Consider the following 15,465-nt stretch of genomic DNA (forward strand, 5'->3'; position numbering starts at 1 on the left):
ACGCAGCAGGCTCTCCCTGCGCCGGAGCCCCCGGACCGAGCGCGGACTCGCTGCGCCTACCGTCCGTTCCGCAGTCTGCGTCCGGGCCGGGGAGCTGTCCGCCCGGTGGTTCTGAACCAGGCGCTGCGGCGGGCCCGAGGGTCGCAGTTCCCATGGTCACAGCCGCCGCGCCGCATGCTTCTATAAACACAAGGGCTGTCTGGCTTCCGGGAATCTTGCTGTAATTAGGGGCTGGCCTCGCAGGTCCATTTCTGGGGTCAGTTGCTAAGTCAGTCTCGTTTCAATACCACTGTAATTTGAAGGTGGCAGCATCTGGAGTTAGGTGGATAGTCATTCCTCATCGTCTTGGACCTTTGACATCTTTTATATTCAAAATGTTTATTACTTCCCAGACATTGATTACTCTAACACCATTCTTTCAACATCTTCACTCATACATTTGACACACTCGTCTATTAAAATACAGCACAATCACCCGGGCTTCAGTGCTCCAATAAACAATAGAACAGAAAGGTTCCATCTGCCCCTCTTCCTTGGTCTGGAGTGTGTGGCGGTCATCCTGTTGACGGCGATGCGTATGATCAATCTGTCTTGTCTTCTTACTCTCCTCTCCCTCCCACAAATTGTACAATAAGTCACATTGATGGGAATTGGGCCATAAAATCACTTTCACTCTGAGATAAAATAAATCCACGGAGATGTAAAGGGCTTACGAATCCTACTGAGTATTAACTAAATAATAATTACACAAAACCGAAAGGCATGTTGCTATTTCTAAGCTTGCATAAAAAGATGTTGGGACCATTCTGCCACCAATTGAGGTCAATTCTGTCAGTAGGCAGGAGCTTCTGCTCCTGCCTTCTCCTCACCAGCCCTTGTGTTTCCTCCTCCTAAACCAGGGCCACTGTACAGGCGTGAATTCATGATAATCACTGAAAGACAATATATGAAAAGGAAGGGATTCACATAACATTGCTTGCTATGTGAATTGGCTGATAAGTGAGAAGTTGTTTGCAAAGCATTTCAACTCCCTTGGAAGGACTATGCCAAAGAAAAGAACTGGTTTCCAGCATATCTATATAATATGCTAACTAGCCAAAGATTTTGAAGTCTGATACAGATCATCAGACTTACCACAAACAGTCATAGTGAAGCACAGATTGAGGATTCAAGGAGCAAAATAAGACTCCAGAGCTCAAGTACAAATTCTGCAGTTAGGAATTGTGTAAGACTCCTGTAAGATTTCAAGTTATCTATTAAAAATAATTGAATGGGATCCAGAGGAGTAGAATTTATAGGAAAGAATTCCTTCTTCTCTTCTCCAGGTAGCAAATGAAAAAGTAAGCAGTTAAGGCGAGTGTGTGTTTTAAAAACAATGGATTCTTTGCTACCCATAGAAGTACAAAGTAGAGCAATAACAGTTACAAGGATGGACACAGTCTTCCATTGTCCATAATTTGCATTTGTACGGGGCTTATCCGAAGGAAAAGTGGGGCCTTTGTGCTTCCTAGGCTCACAAGTGCTTGGAGCTCACACAGCATGCCACATTGGGAAGAGGATTATATGGTCACAAAAGAAACAGACTGGGTAATCAAATTATTACCCCAAAGCCTGTCAAATAAAAATTAGATGACTGTTTCAGGTTAGAATCAAACGTTCAGCATGTTACTTTGTTTAAGCAAGTGTTTTCTACCAAGACAAGTAAAAATATTCCAACCTTTAAAGACAGGTGGCTGACTCTTACAGTGGAGAGAGGGGAAAAGGAAGAAAACAATTAGAAAACAAAACCAAAAAATCTCCTATCTGCCTGGCAACCCCCTACTTGATGCTGCCATTGTGATTCTACGTCATCAAATTTTATAAGTAACGTTATCTGTGAGGATAATTATGGAACAAATATTACACTGAGATCTTTTAATTTTTAGTCATTTAAAGATATCTCCCAAATAATATAACTTTGTAATATAATTAAATAATTTTAGATTAATATTGAGCTTTTTTTTATAGTCTTCCCAAAGAGCTCTAGGTGGTAAAAGCAATCCATTGGCATAGTAGATTCCTTAGGTTTTGTTAAACCAGGGGTTCGTGCTTTTCTGTAACTGGGGCTAATAGCTCTATTTCATTGAGTCTGGGCCTCCTTCCATGGTACAGTACGCCATTGTTTTATTTATCACTACGAAGGAAAAAATGCTACCATTTAAACTATGTACATTGTTTTCACTAAGAATGTTAATTTAAACGTTTTGAAAAAGCTCTTTGATAATTACTTAGACAGATTTTTATCATATATCATTCTAATGCATACATAAAAATATAAGTTAAAATAATTGGTTAACATTTTCCTAAAACTTCACATTCAGAATCTCACTATTGTTATTTACTTTCTAACAGAGTTTTCAATGCCCAGGTTTTTCCATCAACATGTTCCTCAGAGCCTCTGTCATGCAAGTGCTCTGAGGTCATCCAAGTTGGTGACCATCCACTCAGCATGGCTTGATGCTGGTGGGTTTTTTTTGTGTTTGTGTTACCTTATCCAGAGTTTGCACACAATAACCAGATTTATTTTCCTTCTTCAGACGGTCATCAAAAGGCCTGTGGCCTGAAGTGCTGAGGGGTATAGATGGCCAGGCATGCCCTAGGAATAGTAACAAAGTTGGCATAGCCTTACGCTACGGTAACTTCGTAGGGACTCCCACCTGCTCAGCACCAACTATAAGATGGTCCTGGGGCCAGCCCCATGGCTTAGCAGTTAAGTGCGCACGCTCCGCTGCCGGCGGCCCGGGTTCGGATCTCGGGCGCGTACCGACTCACTGCTTCTCCGGCCATGCTGAGGCCGCGTCCCACATATAGCAACTAGAAAGACGTGCAGCTATGACATACAACTATCTACTAGGGCTTTGGGGGGAAACATAAATAAATAAATAAATAAATAACTTTAAAAAATTAAAAAAAAAATAAAGGATGGTCCTGGTGCTGGAGATGTGAAATGTGAAAGAAAAAAAACCAGGTATCTTAGAATCAATAAAGATGGTATGTTTTTTCCTTTCGGAACTTTTACAATTTTTGATTTTGCAAATGGCCAAGCTGCTGCAGGGAACAAAAATGAATGAAAGTTCTCAGGTGGTAGAGACCGCCCTAGCCAGCCCTTGACTGCACAGGCCAAGTCAGGCTTGGGGAGTCTATGTGTTTCTGGGTCACTACGGATGGAGGAGACAGAGGTGGAGTCAGGGCAGCTGCTGATTCTCCCCACATTGCCTTCATCACCCAAAAGGAGGGGGCTGGAGCCAAGGATAAGCTCCTGGAACTGAGAGGGGGAGGAGAGAAGAAAGAGCCACAGCCGCTGAACCCTGGCCAACATGTGGGGAAGGGGGTTGGAGGCAAATGTGCATCACACAGTGTGACGTTTGGGGTCATATCTGACATAGGGACTTAAGGATCCAACTTGGCTCAAAATGATTTTATGTGATGAATTTATCTAGGACCCAACCCATAGAGACAGAGAGAAAATGAAATAGGGCAATGATATAGGAAACTCCTGGGGAAAATCCCTCTTTTGGGGATTGAGATACCCTGACATTTCCATTGATTGATCGATTCATTCTTTCATTCACTAATTCAGCAAATATGTATTGAGTTCCTATTATGTGCCAAGCCTTCTTCTAGGCACTGAGAGTAAATCAGAAAAAAACAAACATCCTGTTTTTATAGCACTTACATTCAAGTACAGGAGAAGAGATAAAATAAACAAATACATATGTAATATGCCAGTTGACAAGGGGTAAAAAGTAGAGGGACAGAGATTATGGTGGTCGTGATCGTGGTGGTTGTGATGGTAGTGGTGACAGTGGTGGTGTTGGTGGGGTATGTGTGTGTGTCTGTGGCCGGAAGAAGTTACTCTAATAAGATGACATTTCGGCAGATCCGTGAATGGATTGAGGGAGGAAGCCAAGGGCATTGAAGAAGAGGAAACAAGTGAAAGCCCCCCGAGGCAGGCACACAGGAGCTGTCCTCAATAAACGCTAAGGGGGCTGGTGCAGCTGAGGCAGAGAGAGCTGAGTGAAGTGGTAGGAGATGGAATTGGAGAGGAAGTTGGGTGTTAAATCATATAAGACTGGATTTTATTTTGAGTGAAACGGGGAGCCACGGGAGAGCTTAGAGCAGAGAAGTCACAAGATCTGACTTGTATTTTAAACAGATCTCTAGCTGCCGAGTGGAAAATAAACTGGAGCAGAGCAAAGATGGACTCAGGAAGACCGCTTAGGATACTATTGCAATAGTCCAGGCCATAGAAGAGGGTGTTTTGGACCAGAGTAGTAGTGAGGGAGATGATGAGAACTGGTCAGATTTAGAATGTATTTTGAAGGTAGAACCCACAGCTTTTAGAGAAGAATTAAATGTGGGCAGTGAGAGAAAGAGATGAGTCAAGAATGACTCCATAGCTTTTCGCTGGAGCTACCGCAAGAGCAGCAGGATTATAGGGGAAGAATAAGTGCTTGGTTTTGAACATGTTGGGTTTAACACATCTAATGGATCTGGAATGCAGGCAGTTGAAGAGAGGAATCTGGAGTTCAAGGACCAGGTCCGGACTGCAGGTAGAAATGTGAGAGTCAGAGCAGATACATGGTAGATAATGGATGAGATCACCCAAGGACTGAGCATAGACAGGGAGGAGGTCTGAAGATGAGTCCTGGAATGCACTCACATTTAGAGATCAGGGAAATGAGGAGAAACCACTGAAGGAGAGTGAGACGGTCGAAGAACTGAGACAAAGTAGAGTGTTAGAGACTAAGAAAGTATTTCAAGGAGGGAGTAACTGTCCAATGCTGCTGAGGGATCTAGTAAGATGGGCTGAGAATTAACCACTGGGTTTGGCAATGAGGGGATGAAACTATGATTGGAGTGGATTTCAGAGAATGGGAGAAGAAATGAGGGTATTGAGTAAAGACAAATTTTGAGGAGTTTTGCTGCAAAGGGAGGACAGAAAAGGGAGGTGCCAGAGGTGGATTTGGGGATGGGGAAGAGGTTTCCTAAGGTCAGGAGATGTTTGAATGGTTGCAGGAATGGTAGAAAGGATACAGGAGAGATGCTGGAGAGAGAAGGAACAATTACTAAAACCAGGTCCTTGCTTGCTTGAATGGTGAGGGGCTGGATGCACAAGTGGAGGAGTTGGTCTTTTGCTCAGAAGGGAGTGGAGTAAAGGCCCCACGCAGGGAGATTTAGTGGGAGTCTGTGGGTGTTCTTTCCTTACTGATTCGATTTTCTTAGTGAGGTCATCAGAAAGGTCATCAGCTGTACCTGAGGAAGGTGTTCAATTCTCAATCCTGGCTCTACATTAGAATCACGTGGAGAATTTTAAAAGCACACTCATATCCAGGCCCTATTCCACACCAATTTAATCAATTAACCAATTTAATTCTCTGGAGGTGGGGCCTGGCCATTGGTGATTTTTAAAGGTTTCCAGGTTATTCAAAGGTGTGGCCAGAGTTGAGAAACCCTGTGTTAGGGGTTGGAGGAAAGATGTGAAAGAGTCAGAATAGTTCTCTAGGAGAGTACAGACTCAGTCAACTAAAGAAACATATTTGGATTTGTGGTTGAGCATTTAAGGTGAAACCTGCCAGCATGGTTGTGTTTTCCTCCAACTATGTTCAGCTGCCTGGGGCAGACACGGGGTCAACAGAGGGTTGGTTTTACCAAAGCGGGATTCTGCCAGGTATGTCTGATGGAGGTTGAATACAAGAGAGATTATAATGATGGACCTGGAATCTGTGCCAGCTAAAGAGGAAAGTGAGAAAGTGGGAGAAGGATAAAGGGACATTAAAAAGGGGATAGGTACATGAATTCCTATCACAGGAATTTTTTCTCTTTTGAGTGGTTTAGATAATTAATATTTCCATGAAATAATTTAGTGCAGCTAGACCCCTGCAAAGCAGCACAAACAACTCTGATTAGTGTTTCAACCTACCTTTTATTCCCAGGGTTTGAGATCAATTTTTTCAACAAATGAACATGTAAGACATTTAGAGTGAAGAAAAAAATACATATTGCAAGTTAGCTTTTCATATTCTTAGAAAATGGTATAGTTTATGAAGTCAGCCCTTCCCATAATTTTGTATGTTTGTCTTGTGTCCTTTCCCCATTAGTGACATTTTCCCTCTTTAAGCACAGCCAACCCCCACTCCGCTTGTTATCCAACAAAAGAAAGAGATCTGATTGAGTACCATCCCTAAAGTTCATTTGCCTTTAAAGGAGAAACTGCAGTGGGAAGTTGGTGTTTTACATAAATTAATGATTGCTTAGTGGTAGAAACAGCTATTCTAAGAAACAAGGAGAGATTCTCTTTGCTAGAGGGGAGACCTTCTCAACGTTCCTAAATTCACAAATTTGCAGTTGGCACTAATACAATTTAAAGTATAAATTGGAATTTTAGGGTCAAATTCTCAATTATTGAACTGATACATTGTTGTAGAGTTGGAGTCAAAGCCACATCTGTCTGTCCAGTTTCTTACAGTGAGAATGACCAGAGGATGGTTCTTTCAAGGTTGTCACGCACTCCACTTCGGTGGCCAGGGGTTCGCAGGTTCGGATCCCTGGCGCGGACCTATGCACAGCTTATCAAGCCATGCTGTGGCAGGCATCCCACATATAAAGTAAGGAAGATGGGCACGGATGTTAGCCCAAGGCCAATCTTCCTCAGCAAAAAGAGGAGGATTGGCAACAGATGTTAGCTCCGTCCGGGCTAATCTTCCTCACCACCACCCCCCCGGCTCCCCCCCAAAAAGCTAGGCACCTGCAAACCCATGTAGCAAACCTGAATTGTCACCTAAGTAGAATGTAAACTGCACTCTAATTGTAGGAGAAAGAGAAGAGAATCATAAGAAGAAACACTCTTGTGGGGCTTTCATCAAATTTAGTGCAACCTCCGACCATCTGTCTTCAAATTATCTTGCAGTAATTTTTTATAGACGTTAATGTCAGGATTAATAACGCCTTTGGTTACAATGAGCAACTCAGTTATCAGAAAAACATTGCTCTATAACATTTGTTCTAATTACTAAAGCAGAAGAGCTAACAGAGGTTAGAAAATTTTCAGTAAGTTTTTAAAAAAGAATTTTCCATTTCATTCTAATTAGGTCACCACAGCTATCACTTTCCCATAACATTCCAAGTAGTTGATATTTTTCAAAGATACATTTGGTTCTTTATAGAAGGCTAAAAAATGGAGGACCACAAAAATGGACCTTTTATGTATGCCTTTGGTATGCCAGGAACTGTGCTAAATGGTTTACCTGAAGAATCTAATTTAATCCTCACAACAAACCCTATGAGATCAATATTCTCATTGTTCTCATTTTATGGATGACAAAACTGATGCTTAGAGAGGTGAGGTCAATTTTCCAAGGTCATACAACTAACACATAATAGAGTCAGAATTAGAACTCAGGCAGTCCCATTCCAGGCTAAACTCTTGATGGTGGCTACCTGTAGTTTTTCGACTGTCACCTGTTCCCCACCCCACTCCCCTTAAGGGACAATCAGCAATACCTAACCACAGTTGCTGTGCATGAGGGGTGGCTGCTGGCTTTAGTTATGTATATCCAAGGTGCAAGTGCTGCTTTTTATGTTCTGCTTCAGCTCTTCCCCCTACCCAGGACAGTATCTATCCTTCTAAACATCAGTGTTAATGTTGTTCAGGGATGAATTAAGCTGCAGGGGTCACACACAGTTTACTACATCATCCATATTTCTTTCAGGAGTATTCGCTAAATAGCATTCACTTGGAGATAGGAAGGAATGATGGGGGGATGTTAATAGGGATTCCCAGAAACATTTCTGGACCAATAATGATCACCAGCCCTTATGTTACTCTTGGAGACATTTTGCTGGTTCTTGACGTGTTAATTTTCCCTAAGATTACCTGGCCCCTCATAATAATCAAAAGCTCCCAGGATGGGTCAACACATTGCCCCATTTGTTGTAATTCTGCAGTTTGAGTGTATTTATCAGGCCTTTCTTGAGAATGTCATTATAAGAGGAAGAGTGACTAGTGTGCAGAAAAACATCAGGTGGAAGGGATTGTATGACATTTGTAGGAAGGAGAAGCCAGTGCTCCCAGTTGACCGAGCATTTCCCAGGAGTGCCCATACCCCTCCACAGCTTGGGGACTTCTGCTCTCAGACTCCTGCCCAGCCAGGACCAACCAGGATCCTCTTCCTTTGGGCTACAGGACTATTTCTAAGGGTCCTCTGTTTAGCCCAAGAAAAAAGACCAATCAAGACTTCCCTTCCCTCTTCTGGTTTTGTCTTCCTGGTGAAACAGACTCAGCCTAACCCCGCTTGGGCTGCTAGATGAAGGCAAGAGACCATATACTGGGTGTGTAACCATAAGCAAGTGATTGGACTTTGCTGGACCTTAATTGGAACATCTGAAAAGTGGGGCTATTGTAAGGATCAACTAAGAGAATGTTTAACTGTTATCAAAGAGTTGAGGAAAATCTCTTGAATGCCTTGCATTCCATCTTACCAAAATAGTGGGCAAATCAGTATTTTAAATAATATTCATATTTTGTATTTTTATGTGTAAATATATAAATAAATGTATATATGTAAATAGAACATAGAAAAACATTTAATATATATTTATGTTTATCTCGAGATGCACCACTACCTTCTGGAACAGTGAAAGAGGGGTGGGTTTTTGCAGAGACTCCACAAACAGTCTGACCCAATTGAAAGGCCAGCCTTGCACTGCTTTATAATGGAAAGACTGGGGATGGGAAGGAGGTTGAAAAATACTGAGAAAAAACAGTCAATTAATATTGAAAAAACACCATCCCACCACAGCTATAAAGCAATTGGACATATTCCTTTAGTTTTGACTCTAGTCTTCAAAGTCCAAAGTCCCTGGGTAGAAGGAATGGAGGGCAAGGTCTGCTTCATGGTGGACAACTCTTGCAGTCGCACACCCCCAGAAGGGCCTCAGCTGGATTTAATGCTCTGCTGTCACTGTCTTGAAATTCTTAGTAATCTTATTTTTAACTTGTGTTTTGTGAGTGAAGTGGATGGGACAATGGAGCACGTGCACGAGCAGAGGAGATAGCCCGATATGGTGTCCACCATTCCTGGCCTCCTCATTTGCGTATAGTGCTCACCCTGCCTGGTGAGCACAGTGTTAAAGTGGACACACTATGCGTGGGGTTCAGCGAGACTCAAAGTGAGTACAAGGTGAGCACGTTATGTCGATGACTGTGTAAACAAGAGCACATTTTCCCTGCAAACCAGAACTTGCTTTGAACACAGCAAGGAGGTAATGGCCTTTCTCTAACAGCCAAGAACCGTCTCATATCCTTTTTCACTCATGTACTTCCTTGCATTAGCCAATCGCTTATGTGGATGTGAGATGACATTAAAGCAAAGTCCCATTACCTGCACGTCCAAGATTATCCTTTTTTAGGATGAATTCTGCTCTACTGTGAAGAATGATTCAGCGAGCTGCCAGTGGTTTCTTCTGAATTTTTTAAGATCCTCTCTGGAGACAAGTTCTCAAGGAAGAAAAAGTGGAGAAATACTCTCTTGAAAGTATGTGGGGGAAATGTTTAATTGTGCCAATTAATAGTGCCTTGGACATAGAAGATGTTCAGTGAAGACTGCCGTAGACTGAATGTTTGTGTCCTCCCAAAATTCCCATGTTGAAACCTAATGCTTGATGGTATTAGGAGGTGGGGCCTTTAGGAGGTGATTAGGCCATGAGGGTGGCGCCCTCATGAATGGGATTAATGCCTTCACAAAAAAGACCTCAGAGAGCTCCCTCACCTGTTCCACCGCATGAGGTTACAGAGTGAAGATGGCCATCTATGAACAAGCCAGTGGGCCATCAAACAGGCATGGCATCTGCCAGCGCCTTGATCTTAGACTTCCCAGCTTCCAGAACGGTGAGAAATAAGTTTGTTGTTTAAACCACCCAGTCTCTGGTATTCTTGTTGTAGCAGCCTACGCTAAGACAAAGCTTGTCTCTTATATCTAAAAATGACACAAATAGTAACAATAATAAAAAAGGCACATCGTGACCAATGACATGTAATTAACATCATTCCTCCCCTGTGAAGCCAAGAGCTTAATTAGGTTTGGAAGACTGAGCAGAGTATGATTTAAAAAAACAAACACCAGCAAGATGTCTACGTGCTCAATTCTTCTTCCTGTTAGTTTTCTGCTACAGGTTTTTGTTGCCACTGAACATAAGATGGCCAAATCCCAAATAAGGAAGCCTTGGGGTTTGTTTTGGCTATGGATGTGTGGAATTATATAGAAGCTCTGTTTGTTCACTCTGAAGGATGTTTCACTGTAAGGTTACAAATACATCTCAGTCTATCAACCAAGGTGCACAAAAAATATAATTTTAATTTTTTTTAAACGTGTGTAAATTTTTGTTTCAAATCCAATTTGGCCTATTGTTATGAGCTCAGTTGTGTCCCCCCAAATTTGTATGTTGGTGTCCTAACCCCTGGTACTTCAGAATGTGACAGTATTTGGAGACAGGGGTCCTTAAAGAGGTAATAAAGTTAAAAGGAGGTCATTAGGGTAGGTCCTAATCTGATATGACTGAGGTGCTTATAAGAAGAGATTGGGACACAGACACACACACAGAGAGGACCATGTGAGGACATAGGGAGAAGATGGCCATCTGCAAGCCAAGGAGAGAGGCCTCAGGAGAAACCAATCCTACTGACCTTGACCTTGGACTTCCAACCTCCGGAACTGTGAGAAAATAAATTTCTGTTGCCTAAGCCACAGTCTGCGGTACTTTGTTATGACAGCCCCAGCAGACTAAGACATCTATGTTTCAGAAATGATCTCTTGCAATTTAAGGATCTGCGTCCTTTATCCTAAAGTCTCATTTCCATTTGGGGGGCTTGTGTGATGCTACTGTGTCAGGGCAGGAGGCTCGTGGCATTTACCCAACTGGGCCACTGAGATACTGCACAGCTGTTCCCAGGGCTGGCTACATAATTTGCAAGCCTAGTGCAAAATGAAAATGTAGGGCCCTTTGTTCAAAAGCATGAATAAAGCATTGTTAAAGGTGCTAAAATAGAAAGCTCCTTTCCTCCATGGTCTCTCTCTTGACTTGTCATGGATGGCACTTTCTATTTGCTATTTAATGCCACTCTAAGTAAATAAAAATTTAATTATTAGCATGAATTTCACATTCGTCTTTATATTGTACAATGCCACTTTTAAATAATTCATATGTGGACTCACCAAAGTTACACAGCTCATATTTCACAGCTGATACGTGGTATTTTGTTCTTATCAGAACAGTGGAAACCCTGCAGAAAACTAGCTCAACTGTTTTATTTCACTTCTTGATACTGTTAACCTAAAACTAAAGAGCCAAAATGAGAGGCAGAGAGGCATTTATTTTGGGATCAAAGAATTGCAATTCAGGGTACATGAATTTGGGTAGCAACCCAAATAGTGTCCTGCTAGGGAGTAAAAGTCAGGGGCTTTTAAAGGCAAAGAAGGGAGGTTGCATTACAAAGAATTTTGATTGGAGTTGGAGACAGAGAGCTAGTTTTGGCTAAGCATTGATTGACTGTTGATTCTATCTTCAGAAAGGCCATAATCCTCAGTCTTTGTGATCAGGGTGTCCATTCTCCTGCTGACTTCTCAAACAATTGCTGGTAAAACAATTGCCTTTTGGCCCAGTCCAAGGTTCAAGACAGCAAGGCAGTTGTTCTGGAAAAGCAGCTCCAACTCCAGTGTAAATGGCTCCACTATGGTCAGTTTTGACAGTACACACATATTCTTCCAACCCTCCTACCTGCGGCCTACTGATGAATAAGGAAGGGCTGAAAGGACAAGCAACAATGGGCCGCCCTGTGTTTCCCTTTCCTTCCACGTCACAGTTTTTATAATAATAACTATAACATTGTTACCAATTTCACCTCACTCTGGTGGGACTCCAACCCACATTGGGCAGAGCTCTGAGGAGGGACCCACGGGCAGGCCTCATACCCACAATCTGTCCCTTCCCCAGAGGGTTCTTTTCTGTTTGGTGTGGCGGATTTGAAATGAAACTGAAGGCTGAATGTTCAATGGCACAAGCTTTTATTCAATGGCCAAAGAATGGAGAAGTGGGAACTATGTTCACAAATCAACTTCTCAGCTCTTGGGGCAAGTAAGCAGCTGTTATAAGGGGTCTAGGTAATGAAGGGGAGGAATATTCATAGTATTTGGGAAACAGGGCAGGCTTTTCGGGGCAACAAGGGTACCACCTCTTTTCTTTCCTTATTTAGTCATATCCTGCCATTGCCATGGCAGTTATAAACTGTCATGGCGCTGGTGGGTGTGTTATGTAGCATAGTAATCTATTACAATGAGCGTATAATGAGCTGCAGGGTCTATGTCAGGTCAAGTCAGATTGCCACATTGCCTTCACCGTTTTTAACTGGTTTCAACTATACGTCTCAGCCATCTCCTCCTTCCTCTGGTTGTGGTTTCCTGTAAGCTAAAAGAACGTGTTAGGCTTGTTCTGAGCAGGGTTGTGATTAATGTCTTATAGGGCCAGGGGCTGGGGTAACAATATCAATAGAACAACTTTATTTATTGAGGGCCTACTGTGTGCCAGGTACTGCTGAGCACCTGAGCCACATTATCTTATGATCCTCACAATAGCCCCCTGGGTGTTGCACTGTCTTCGTCTCCATATTAGGATGAACACTGAGTCTTGGTGAGAAGCCACACACCTTTCCCAAGGCCACATTGCTACTGAGGGGCCAGCTGGGATCTACACCCACTTTGATGCTAGAGCCTGCGCCTGCAAACGCGGGCTCCACCAGCTGTTCAGTATGCGGACTGCTGATGGAGGCAGAGGTGAGAGAGCAAACCTGCAAGGCCCACCTCTTCCCTTAAGGTAATCTCAGCACAGCCTGCAGTTAGGGGTGAGATCTGGATGCTGCACAGGGCGTATTTCAGGGCACAAGTGTGGTGGTAAGGGGGTTCTAATGACTCACAGAATGGACAGAACGAAATGAGACTTGGGGAAATATCTGGGTCCATAGGGCAGTGACCTCCAAGCATTTGTTATTGTGCTCTTCTCTTTCTCAAAAAAAAAAAGTTTTGAGAATATACTACCAATGTAAGCATATTAATTTATATATGCATGTTTATTTATAAATTATAGACTCGTACTATTGCTCTAACTTATTATGTGCCTTATAAATGATATATAAAAGATAAACATTTAAAAGGATGACATGAAAATTAAATAGAAATAAAACTTCTGATATTTTCTTCCTGGACTATCTTTCAAACTTCACTTTGGAGAACACTTTTTTTGTGGTTTTTTTTTTTTTGGTGAGGAAGATCAGCCCTGAGCTAATATCTGATGCCAATCCTCCTCTTTTTGCTGAGGGAGATTGGCCTTGGGCTAACATCCATGCCTATCTTCCTCTACTTTGTATGTGGGATGCCTGCTACAGCATGGCTTGATAAGCGGTAATAGGTCCGCACCCAGGATCTGAACCCATGAACCCTGGGCCTCCGAAGCAGAGTGTGTGAACTTAACCACTACACCACCGGGCCGGCCTCTGGAGAACACTATTTAAAAAAGAGATAGGGCACTTTGATTTTGCCGTGAAATCTCAGGATTAATTTCTAAAGTGCAAAAATAGAGATGTTTTTAAAAAAATCCACTCTGACGATTAGAGAAGACATAACCAGCCAGTTCTGGTCTGCTGATCCATGATGTGTCATCCACTGGAATCTTGAAGCTACAGCTCTATGACCAGACCTTTCATCCTAGACTCACCAGCTCAAAACTTTACAAACATATTTCACTTAAAATCAATATCATCACAAAATTCTTTTAGCCATTAGCACTCCAAAAATCAAAGTAAATGTTTGCAGGCTCCTTCCAGGTTAACAAAACAAAACTGATAAACCAACATTTAGGGAAAACACATTACTTTATTGGGAGGAAGAAGCAGAATTATAGCAGATGACAACAGGATTACGTTTAGAGAGCTGTTCATCACCCAGGAGTTAAGGTAGAGAGAAAAACAAAGAATTGTATGACCAAAAATTGACCGAGGTTTAGCATTTGACCCAGCAACCTCCGAGTGGAGGGGAGACGGTCGCGTGGGGCCTGGAGTGGGCAGGAATGAGAAGCCCACACACGTGGGTGAGTACCTGCTCTGCCTCTCTCCTGTGGGCAAGGAAGAGAATGGATTTACTCTCCAGTAAGCATGACAATGAGTTGATGAGGTAGTTTAGGTAGATGTCTGGACACCTGAAAAAGGCAGCAAAGGGGACTTTCATGTCACTGTCCTGCCATCTCGTCAGCATCTTATGTGCAAGGCTCTCTTTTAATGGGATGCCAAATGAATTGATGTAGGAATCTGACTACTGTTTGCCACGTGAAATTAAGTTGTGCATGCCACAGGGCCCCACAACCAAGGGATGCCCTTAACATTGCAGATATATTTATTATTTTGAAAATTAAAAAAATATATATTCTTTTTAATTTGTTGACTCCAAAGATGGGCAATTTATTGCTTATTATGACAATTTTTTGGTAGATGGCATCAGTCTTCTTTTTCTTTTATTAAAATCAGTGTGTTGTAACAATTTTCTGAAAAATGGAAATAAAGCGCCTCCTTCCAACAGTGTCTATACACAGACATACCCAACATATTGGTTTTGCAATAGAGCCCAACGTTTGTAGAGATACAAAGATTTTTGCTGATGTTCATATGGAAAACATTCCCAAACCTAGTCCAGGCTGCAGATGAAACCTTCACTACCATTGACAAGGCATAACAAAGAGTTTTTCTACAAACAATATGTGGTTACAGAAGAAATTAACCCTGCAATTTGTGGCTGATCTCAAAGGCTCTAAAGAGGTAGTGAACAACCAGTTGAGGTATGGCATTTGCAGAGGCAGCAGGCTGGGAAGAGATAGTGAGAAAGATATCGGAGAGCTCATAAAAATCTCCTGCTATGGAATTTTTGACCACTGAGCTTGAGAAAGTCTACGATGAAGACCTGGAAGAGATCAGATCAAACCCCTGGACACCGCCAGTTTATTCTTTTTTTTTTTTTTTTTGAGGAAGATCAGCCCTGAGCTAACATCCATGCTAATCCTCCTCTTTTTGCTGAGGAAGACCGGCTCTGAGCTAACATCTATTGCCAATCCTCCTCCTTTTTTTCCCCAAAGCCCCAGTAGATAGTTGTATGTCGTAGCTGCACATCCTTCTAGTTGCTGTACGTGGGACGGGGCCGCAGCATGGCGAAGCGGTGCGTTGGTGCGCGCCCGGGATCAGAACCCAGGTCGCCAGTAGCGGAGCGCGCGCACTTAACCGCTAAGCCACGGGGCTGTCCCGACACCGCCAGTTTAGAATTATGTACAGCATTGGGGCCGGCCCGGTGGCGGAAGTGGCTGGGTGTGTGCGCTCTGCTTCGGCTGCCCAGG

The sequence above is a fragment of the Diceros bicornis genome, chromosome 6 (assembly GCF_020826845.1).
Source record: "Diceros bicornis minor isolate mBicDic1 chromosome 6, mDicBic1.mat.cur, whole genome shotgun sequence".
In the NCBI taxonomy this organism is placed as follows: Eukaryota; Metazoa; Chordata; class Mammalia; order Perissodactyla; family Rhinocerotidae; genus Diceros; species Diceros bicornis.